This window comes from Miscanthus floridulus, chromosome 17 (genome assembly GCF_019320115.1).
Source record: "Miscanthus floridulus cultivar M001 chromosome 17, ASM1932011v1, whole genome shotgun sequence".
Lineage (NCBI taxonomy): Eukaryota > Viridiplantae > Streptophyta > Magnoliopsida > Poales > Poaceae > Miscanthus > Miscanthus floridulus.
In genome coordinates, this window is record NC_089596.1 from 34,924,287 (window position 1) to 34,935,092 (window position 10,806).

Below are 10,806 nucleotides of genomic sequence, written 5' to 3' on the forward strand. Positions count from 1 at the left end.
CGTTTGTTTACTTTGGGTTCACCACCTCCGCAAGAAAATATAGTTGATGTAGGGGAAAAGGCTCTCAACCCTATTTGCCAGCATTACGTTCTTGTTGTCGTCGTTGGCCGTGAGCTCCTTGACCTTGCTCTATGGTAGCTTGTTGTGGCTGCTGCTAGCTTTGCGTCGCCGCACGTGTAACACCCTAGGTGTTTGGCTCCCACAAAATTGCATCTCATTTCATAAACATGTGCATCATCTAGCTCATCAAACCATTGTTACTGAAACATGTATATGCAACATTCTCAATTATGTTTGTTTCATACTTGATTGCTTGTGAATGGTAGTTAGTGCAACATGTGAATGCAACATGAGTTTCTCATACCTTGAAACATGGCATCATGTTAGTGTATATGACAAGTTTAAAATTGAAACAAAGTCATGAAACATGTGAAACATGGATTTGCAACATTAGGGTAATTTGAGTGTTTTGTTGTTTTATCACATGTGATACTTAGAAGTTGGTGTAGCATTTATGTAGAGTGGTTAATTATGGTCTAATACACCTTAACTACACTTAGGGTAATTGATGGGACATTGTTCGTGTGGACCAAAATGACTAAATTGCCCTCTAGGTGGAGGTTTGACTATAGGATGACCTATAGAGTGACTCTATTTGACTGATTAAAAAGTCCAACCTAGAGACCTTGCATGGATGGGCACCCTTTACCAAAGTTGTAGCCAATTTATCAAGGAACAAAAGTCTCAATATGACCATCTCATGAAAATGGCTAGAACATGCTCAAACAGGGCCCACAAGTCAGGTTTCCCTGCTGATTTCAGACTTAGAAAATTTTCTTCAGTCAAGCCCTGACTTACAGTTTCATGAGCCCCTCTTTGTGACCTTGTATCTCCCAATCCAGACCGAATTAGTCCAAGCCCCAATTGACAATGTTGTAGTACTCCTGTAGATCTACAAGTTTGTTGTTACTACCTACCGTTAACTCAGGCTGGATTACGAGATTTGAGGCGATGAATCGGCGCTGTCAGTCGTGCCACCGGACCCCGATTCAGGCGTTTCAGAAAACATTCAGTGAATGCCATGGCCGACCGGTTCAGAGGCTAGCCACCGTGTGGCGTGCATGCTCAGTTAGCGCCTCCACGTCGCGCGCCATGCTCCCAGATGAAAGCCAAGCCAGTGCCTCGCTCACTCCCTCTTCCTCTCGCCATTTCCCCCTCTACCGTTCTCTTCCACGCGAGCGTGGTGACCGGGAACACCGTGACGCCGCTGAGCCAAATCACCCTAAACTGAGCGCCATTGTTCGATTCCCCTGAACCACAGCACCACCGTGAGCCCCTCCACGTCCTCGACCTCACCGTAACCTCGTCTTCGCCTCAGGTAGGGCTCACCGTGAAGGCAGCTCCACCGGGTCGCCATGTTCGCCGCCGGCCGAGCTCGCACGTGGCTGTGCCGCTCGAGCCTCTTACTGCCCCCTCCTTCCCTTGCTTTAGGTCCCGTTAGTGATGCTGATGCTCGTAGTGTATGCCATTAGGGCCATGATGCCGTCGGCTCGCCGGAGCTGGCCAACCCACGGCCGTGCGCCGCCATGGCCGTCGCCATTCCCCCTAGCCACCAAATTGCTGCAATTGATGGTACCCCAAGGTGTGCATGGGTGAGGTGAACACGTTGGTACCGGTGGCCTCGCCGAAGCTGCCACCGGCGATGAGCTACCGCCGTCGCTCTTCTTCCCTCCCTTGTCTTTCTCTCTGACTAGTGGGGCCCACTTGTCAGCAGCCACGCGCGGGCGGGAGCCGACCTTGGGCCGCGCCGTGTTTCTGGGCCGCGCTGAGTGTGCTGGCGCGCGCGCGTCACGGGCCGCAGTGGCTTTCCGGGACGGCCCAGTAGCTGTATAGGGTTTCCATTTTGTTTTGTTTTATTCTTTTTCACAGATTTGGGTACAGATTCAAAAATGTATATCTCTTGGTTGGTAGATCCAAATGATGTGGTTCCAATTTTGTTGAGTTCCTGGTAATGTCTAGTTTATATTAAAAATATAAATTATGCCATGTTCTGTTATGAAAAATGGAGTTGCTAATTATCTCTTTTAATCATGTGGGAAATAGGGGTAATTATATATTTTTTTGTGTAGCTCCAAACGGCATGAAATTTTTATGGTGTACTGCTCATATCATGAATAGCTTGTAGTTAAATTTTCATACACTTTGGACACTGTATGTAGGAGTTAGGTAATTCTCTTGTTTGCATGGATGGATCTTATGTGAATTTTCATAATTTTTCTATAGATCCAGTAAAGGTAAAATTTGGTGAGTGCTATTCTTATGCTAGAATGATACTAGAAGTTGGCACTATACTTTCTAATGTTCCTCTTGTATGCACAACAAGTTGGTAAACTTGGTTTGGTCCAATTATGCTTTTGCATCATCACTAAATATTTAATTTAGTAAACCTACCATTTCTGGATAAATTCTATGTTTACTTTAATTTGATTTGGTTAACGTAATAATCATGCTTTGATATTTACAAATGATTTGTAGAGAATTTCATAACCTTTCCAGAATGTCCACTTGCAAGTCATTTGAATTTGTAGAACTCTTGTTGTGATTGAATTAAGGAACTGCTCGTTTGCATATGAAACCTTAACTGTTGATTTAAGTATGCCTTTACTATTCCTAAGCTTGTGGTAATGTTCCTAGGTGTTAGGCCTTTAACTGAAGATGAGCATCTTTATCTTAGGTTATGCAAGTTAGGTAAGTTGATCTTGTTCTTCGAGTTAAGTTAGATGCATGTTTTAAAGTGATTTGAATAGAGCTATTCTTAATCGGTAAACGAGTGTCCAGTGATGTTTTTGTTAAACACTTACTGTATCCATTCATCATGAGCATCATGTCATTCCTTATGCATCCATAATATTTATCTTATGCATCTGCATGCAATAGGTGTACCAGAAGGAGTGACACTGCTGGAATTCGAGGGACCGAGCGGGGAGCAGCAGCAGCCAACACCGAAGGTTCAGGAGGTGCAACCCTTAGGAGAAGTGCCAGACAAGGTCGCCGTTGAGTGCCCGGATCACCGTCCGTGCAACTTTGTGAAAGGCAAGCCCCGGAGCATATTAAGCCTCCTAATTTCCAAAATGCAATTAAAGTATTATTGTTACATATATATTATTGCATTAAGTTTAGGTGTTGGATGCAAACACTTGCTGCATTGGTTATCCAATCCTTGTCCAGATATTGATACCCTGAATCCTATGTAGCTCAGGCTCGTGTAGTGCTTAGCCCTGCTTAAACGCGGTAGAAGTCAGGTGATTTCCTGTCACCTACGAGCTATAGGGATATACATATGGCACGGTTGGCTATATTTGCTATCGTGGAAAAGAACCTGTCTTAATTTGAATTGAAGACCGGGCGGAGGCTTGCTGGTTTGTAGTGACTCCGTTTGTGTCGCTTAAGGACCGAATCTTGGAGCCTTTCCTATTCATGTTGAACGCATGCCTCTCTCTTAGTTGGCCGGGTCTGGAGACCGACCACGAAGCCGAGTAGCTCACCTTAGTCCGAGAGTCGATAAGTATAAAGTACGCCTCGGAAGGGAGCCGTAGGCGTGAATCCAAGGGCAGGTGATTTAAAAGTCCTGATCGTCCTGGCAGAAGGGTAATCCCCAAGAGTGCTGGCGCTGATCAAACCCGCGAATTTGGTTCCTGAGTTGTACTAAAGGTGACCCACGGCTACCCTTGCAAAATATGCCAGGCTAAGAGTTAGGAATACCCCCTCAGCTGAGTTGTAATTCGATTCGAGTTGCCGTCTCTCACCGGTTAGTGAGAACTTGACGGGCTTATCTCCAAAGTAGATACACTAAATAACATAATGGTTCAGGAATGATGATATGATGATGACAACCTTATTATACCTGCTATGGTTAATATTGTTTGCTCCTAATAAGTGAGTGCTCTAGTATAGGTGCTAATCTAGTAGACAGGTAAATGATGATAAACTTGATGCTAAGTTTAAATTGGTCACTATATTCATAAGCTCTTTTATGCAACTGTGTCAAGCTAGCCCACCTCATAAGCCTTGCATGACCCTTGGTGTCCTTTATTTCTAGTTTTGACGGGTAAGTCTAGCTGAGTACCATCTCGTACTCAGGGTTTATCTCCCACCTATTACAGATAACCAGTTCTAGTTTGGTTGCTGCAAGTATTGCCTTCTCCCAGCTGGGGATGAAGACTAGACCATTGGGCGCGGTCTCTCCTAGTTCTCGTACCTGAAGATGCTTTTGTGGGACATGACTAAGATCTGGCAATGTATTTGAAACTATGAAGTTATGTACTAAACTATGTTCCTTCCGCAAATTTGAACTTGGTTTGTAATATTTTATTTGAACTCTAATGGATGTAATCCAAATGCCACTTGTGAAATGTTGTAACGAATGATGTAGTGTGTTGAATCACTACGGTCTTGGTTTGTATGTCGGGAGTTGTTTGAAGTCCTTCGTGATTTCCGGACTACCGAGATTATGGGAGCTTAAGTACATGGATTTAATCACTTCGATGATTGTTTTTGTACTTACGTTCTTATAATTTGGTCGGTTCTATTACAGCTGGCATCAGAGCAAGATTCGACACTAAACATGTCATTTGTGTATTTAAAACAAAAGTATTTATGAAAATTCTAAATTAAATACTAAGTGTTGCCAGTGGTCATATCCTTTATGCCCAAATAAGGACTCTTAGGTGGCTTATTAAAGTACTAACTTGGGGATTCCTACATGTTTCTATTTCGTTGTCCATACGGCGTGCTATTGTATGGATGCCATCTGCTTGGGTGGTAATGTATGGATCAAAATACCTCACGCTCTAGTAAGTGGGAGTTGTGAGAGCATGACCGTCCAACCGTCGGTCTAGGGGAGAGTAGTTGTGGTTGCTCGCATACTTACATGTTCGATCATGTATCTATGAGAGTACTTAAGTGTGGGTATCTCTGTCGAGTAGCTATGATACTAGAGTATATACATCGGGGGATGTATGTATGAAAGTATTTAGTTTACTGCTTACTTTACATGCCTTTTTGGGAAATTATTGGGCTGAAATGAAATTTATTGCAGGTACACTAACAACGTATCATTGTAGATCGACTAGCTACCGTATATGAGAGAACGTATGTATGCCACCGTATATTTCGCTAGCCTTTAAATTTTTCTAGGTTTGTGAGGACGTACGGATCGTGCATGCATCATGTTCAAGCATACATGGCATTCTTGCATTACTCCCTCCTTTAAAATTTGATGGTCATATTAAGACTTTTGTTCCTTGATAAATTAGCTACAACTTTGGTAAAGGGTGCCCATCCATGTAAGGTCTCTAGGTTGGACTTTTTAATCAGTCAAATAGAGTCACTCTATAGGTCATCCTATAGTCAAACCTCCACCTAGAGGGCAATTTAGTCATTTTGGTCCACATGAATAATGTCCCATCAATTACCCTAAGTGTAGTTAAGGTGTATTAGACCATAATTAACCACTCTACATAAATGCTACACCAACTTCTAAGTATCACATGTGATAAAACAACAAAACACTCAAATTACCCTAATGTTGCAAATCCATGTTTCACATGTTTCATGACTTTGTTGCAATTTTAAACTTGTCATATACACTACCATGATGCCATGTTTCAAGGTATGAGAAACTCATGTTGCATTCACATGTTGCACTAACTACCATTCATAAGCAATCAAGTATGAAACAAACATAATTGAGAATGTTGCATATACATGTTTCAGTAACAATGGTATGATGAGCTAGATGATGCACATGTTTATGAAATGAGATACAATTTTGTGGGAGCCAAACACCTAGGGTGTTACAGCCCTCTCCCCTTAGAAAAATCTATTCCCAAGATTTAGAAGGCGTACCATTTAGTATAGAAAGTCAGAAAATTTTCCTTTAGATAATCTTCCCGCTCCCATGTTGCATCCCGATCACTATGATTACTCCAAACTACCTTGTATAACTTAACTACTCACCTACGAGTCACTCTTTCTTAAGTATCTAGAACCTGCACGGGCTTCTCCTCATAAGAAAGATCAGATTTCAATTCGATTCTCCTCGTTGCTACTCTTTCCTCGGGAATACGGAGACACTTCTTTAGCTGAGACACATGGAATACAGGGAATATAGCTCCCATTTCACATGGTAGATCGAGTTTATAGGCTACTCTTCCACTTTTCTCGATAATTCGGTAAGGTCCAACATATCGAGGCTCAAGCTTCCTTTTGATTCCAAAACGTTTTACTCCTCTCATAGGGGATACCTTCAGATAAACATGGTCACCTACTTCAAACTCAACAGATTTTCTTCTCTTATCAGCGTAGCTCTTTTGTCTAGCCTGAGCGGCAGTCATATTCTTCTGTATAGTTCGAACTTGCTCTTCAGCTTCTTTTACAAAATCAATACCATAGAATCTTCTTTCTCTGGGTTCAACCCAAAGATTAACTTATTACAAAGCTACTCGTTCATGCATGAGGATCAACAAAAGACTAGCTCTAGCGCATTAGCTATGTAGTAAGCTAAACTACGCATCATCCTCAGAGTCAGTGTCGAAGATCTCTCCTCCATCTTCATCACTAGCAGGTTCTAACTCCTCATCTTCCTCCTCTTCAGGTGGAACGTCCTCAGGTCCATTAACCTCAATGTCATCATCATCTTCAGCCATGATGACACCAGAGCCCATCTCATCCTCGTCATCAGGGGTTATTGTATTAGTGCTGCTGGAAATAATATCATGACTAACCAAGTAGTTAAAGATGTAAAGATTGAGATTGGGGATCAAGAGTTCCTTGCGGATCTTGTAGTTCCGCCGAGGGTAGGAATTGATGTAATCCTAGGGATGAAGTGGATGAGCGGGAATGGAGTGTTGATCGATACATCAACCCGTGTGGCAATGTTGAGAGATCCTGTGGATAAGAAGAGTTTTCTAGTGCAGTTGCCTCGTGATATCGCTATCCACAATATAGCCAATGCTACCCTAGCCAAAGCCATTGAGGATATACCGGTTGTCTATGAGTTTCCAGATGTCTTCCCTGATGACTTGCCTGGATTACCTCCGGACCATGAAGTAGAATTCAAGATAGAACTCATTCTGGGTACGACTCCTATTTCTCGAAGGCCCTATAGAATACCGTCCAATGAGTTGGCTGAGCTGAAGATTCAGTTGAATGAGCTATTAAAGAAAGGTTTGATTCGGCCTAGTTCTTCTCCTTAGGGTTGTTCAGCTATCTTTGTGAAGAAGAAGGACGAGTCTCTGCGCATGTGCGTGGATTATCGTCCCCTTAATGCTGTTACTATCAAGAACAAATACCCTCTTCCTCGCATCGATATTCTGTTTGATCAACTCTCTAAAGCTAAGGTATTCTCCAAGGTTGATTTGAGGTCTGGCTACCATCAGATCAAAATTCATCCTGAAGATATACCTAAGACAGCTTTCTCTACTCGTTATGGCTTGTTCGAATATCTTGTCATGTCCTTTGGGTTGACAAATGCTCCGGCACACTTTATGTACCTGATGAATTTGGTATTCATGCCGGAATTGGACAAGTTCGTCGTCGTATTCATTGATGATATCCTTGTATATTCTCAGAATGAAGATGAGCATGCTGAACATCTGAGAATTGTTTTAACTTGATTACGTGACAACCAGCTTTATGCTAAGTTCAGCAAGTGCGAATTCTGGTTGAACAAGGTACCTTTTCTAGGTCATGTGTTATCTGGAGATGGAATTTTGGTTGACCCTACTAAGGTGCAAGAAGTCTTAGATTGGAAGGCACCTACTACGGTCACAGAAGTCCAAAGTTTCCTGGGTTTGGCTGGCTATTATCGTCGATTCATCCCAGATTTCTCTAAAATCGCCAAGCCCATGACTCGACTACTTCAAAGGATGAGAAGTTTATGTGGACCCCGAAGTGTGAAGAGGCTTTCCACACTTTGTGGACCTTACTAACTTCTGCTCCTATATTGGCACAACCTGACATCGAGAAGCCTTTTGATGTCTATTGTGATGCATGTGGCACTGGTTTGGGGTGTGTTCTTATGCAGGAGGGCCGAGTCATTGCTTATGCTTCATGCTAGCTTCGAAAGCATGAAATCAATTATCCTACCCATGACTTAGAGCTAGCCGTAGTTGTTCATGCCCTGAATATTTGGAGACATTACTTGTTAGGTAATGTGTGCAACATCTATACTGACCATAAAAGTCTCAAGTACATCTTACTCAGTCCGAGTTGAACATGCATCAACGACGATGGTTAGAATTAATCAAAGACTACAACCTTCAAGTGCACTACCATCCTGGCAAGGCAAATGTGGTTGCTGATGCCTTAAGTAGAAAGGCCCATTGCAATTCCTTAGTTAGTGAAGACTTTCATCTAGCACACCTCCTTCATCCTATAGTACTCCACAATATCACTATGGATTGCTCTCTTAGAGGTCGAATTATCGAACTCCAGAAGACTGATGTGGGTGTGTTTCACATCAAGCGGAAGATGAAAGAGCAGGAGACCAAGCACTTTAGGGTCGATGACAAAGGAATTCTCTGGTTTAATGATAGGCTTATAATACCTAAAGACAAAGAACTTAGAAATCAAATTATGGCTGAAGCCCATTCTTCTAGATTGTCCATCCATCCTGGTAGCAGTAAAATGTATCAAGATCTCAAGCTGTATTATTGGTGGACCAAGATGAAGAAAGAAATCGCAGCCTACGTGGCAAGGTGTGATAACTATTGCAGAGTCAAGGCTATTCACATGAAGCCCGGGTTATTGCAGCCACTCTCTATTCCTGGCTGGAAGTGGGAAGAAATTGTTATGGATTTCATTGTTGGATTACCCACTACCAAAAAGGGTTGTGATTCCATCTGGGTTATCATAGATCGTCTAACCAAATCCGCTCACTTTATTCCGGTCAAGTCTACCTATCACCCTCACAATTATGCTAATATTTATTTTCAACAAGTGGTACGTCTCCATGGTGTACCCAAATCCATTGTTTCAAATAGAGGACTGCAATTCACGGCTCGCTTTTGGGAATGCTTACATCAGAATCTTGGCACTCATCTAATCCGTAGTTCTGCCTATCATCCGCAAACATCGGGACAGACTGAGCGTGTTAATCAAATTCTTAAAGACATGCTTAGAGCTTGTCTTATCTCTTGCAAAGGCTCTTGGGAGGAATGGTTGCCTCTCGCTGAATTCTCTTATAAAACAGTTATTAAGAGAGTATCAAGATGGCTCCTTTTGAAGCGCTATATGGCCACAAGTGTAGGACTCCTTTAAACTGGGTGGAACCTGGAGAAAGAAGATTCTGTGGTATTGATTTTGTAAAAGAAGCCGAAGAGCAAGTCCGAACTATACAGAAGAATATGACTGCCACTCAGGCTAGACAAAAGAGCTACGCTGATAAGGGAAGAAAACCTATTGAGTTTGAGTAGGTGACCATGTTTATCTGAAGGTATCCCCTATGAGAGGAGTAAAACGTTTTGGAATCAAAAGGAAGCTTGAGCCTCGATATGTTGGACCTTACCGAATTATTGAGAAAAGTGGAAGAGTAGCCTATAAACTCGATCTACCACGTGAAATGGGAGCTATATTCCTGGTATTTCATGTGTCTCAGCTGAAGAAGTGTCTCCGTATTCCCGAGGAAAGAGTAGCAACGAGGAGAATCGAATTGAAATATGATCTTTCTTATGAGGAGAAGCCCGTGCAGGTTCTAGATACTTAAGAAAGAGTGAGTCGTAGGTGAGTAGTTAAGTTATACAAGGTAGTTTGGAGTAATCATAGTGATCGGGATGCAACATGGGAGCGGGAAGATTATCTAAGGAAAATTTTCCGACTTTCTATACTAAATGGTACGCCTTCCAAATCTCGGGAAGAGATTTTTCTAAGGGGGGAGGGCTGTAAACCCCTAGGTGTTTGGCTCCCACAAAATTGCAACTCATTTCATAACATGTGCATCATCTAGCTCATCATACCATTGTTACTGAAACATGTATATGCAACATTCTCAATTATGTTTGTTTCATACTTGATTGCTTGTGAATGGTAGTTAGTGCAACAAGTGAATGCAACATAAGTTTCTCATACCTTGAAACATGGCATCATGGTAGTGTATATGACAAGTTTAAAATTGCAACAAAGTCAGAAACATGTGAAACATGGATTTGCAACATTAGGGTAATTTGAGTGTTTTGTTGTTTTATCACATGTGATACTTAGAAGTTGGTGTAGCACTTGTGTAGAGTGGTTAATTATGGTCTAATACACCTTAACTACACTTAGGGTAATTGATGGGACATTGTTCATGTGGACCAAAATGACTAAATTGCCCTCTAGGTGGAGGTTTGACTATAGGATGACCTATAGAGTGACTCTTTGACTGATTAAAAAGTCCAACCTAGAGACCTTGCATGGATGGGTACCCTTTACCAAGTTGTAGCCAATTTATCAAGGAACAAAAGTCTCAATATGACCATCTCATGAAAATGGCTAGAAACAGCTCAAACAGGGCCCACAAGTCAGGTTTCCCTGCTGATTTCAGTCAAGCCCTGACTTACAGTTTCATGAGCCCCTCTTTGCGACCTTGTATCTCCCAATCCAGACCGAATTAGTCCAAGCCCCAATTGACAATGTTGTAGTACTACTGTAGCTCTACAAATTTGTTGTTACTACCTACGCTAACTCGGGCTAGATTACGATTGAGGCGATGAATGGCGCTGTCAGTCGTGCCACCGGACCCCGATTCAGCGTTTTCAGAAAACATTC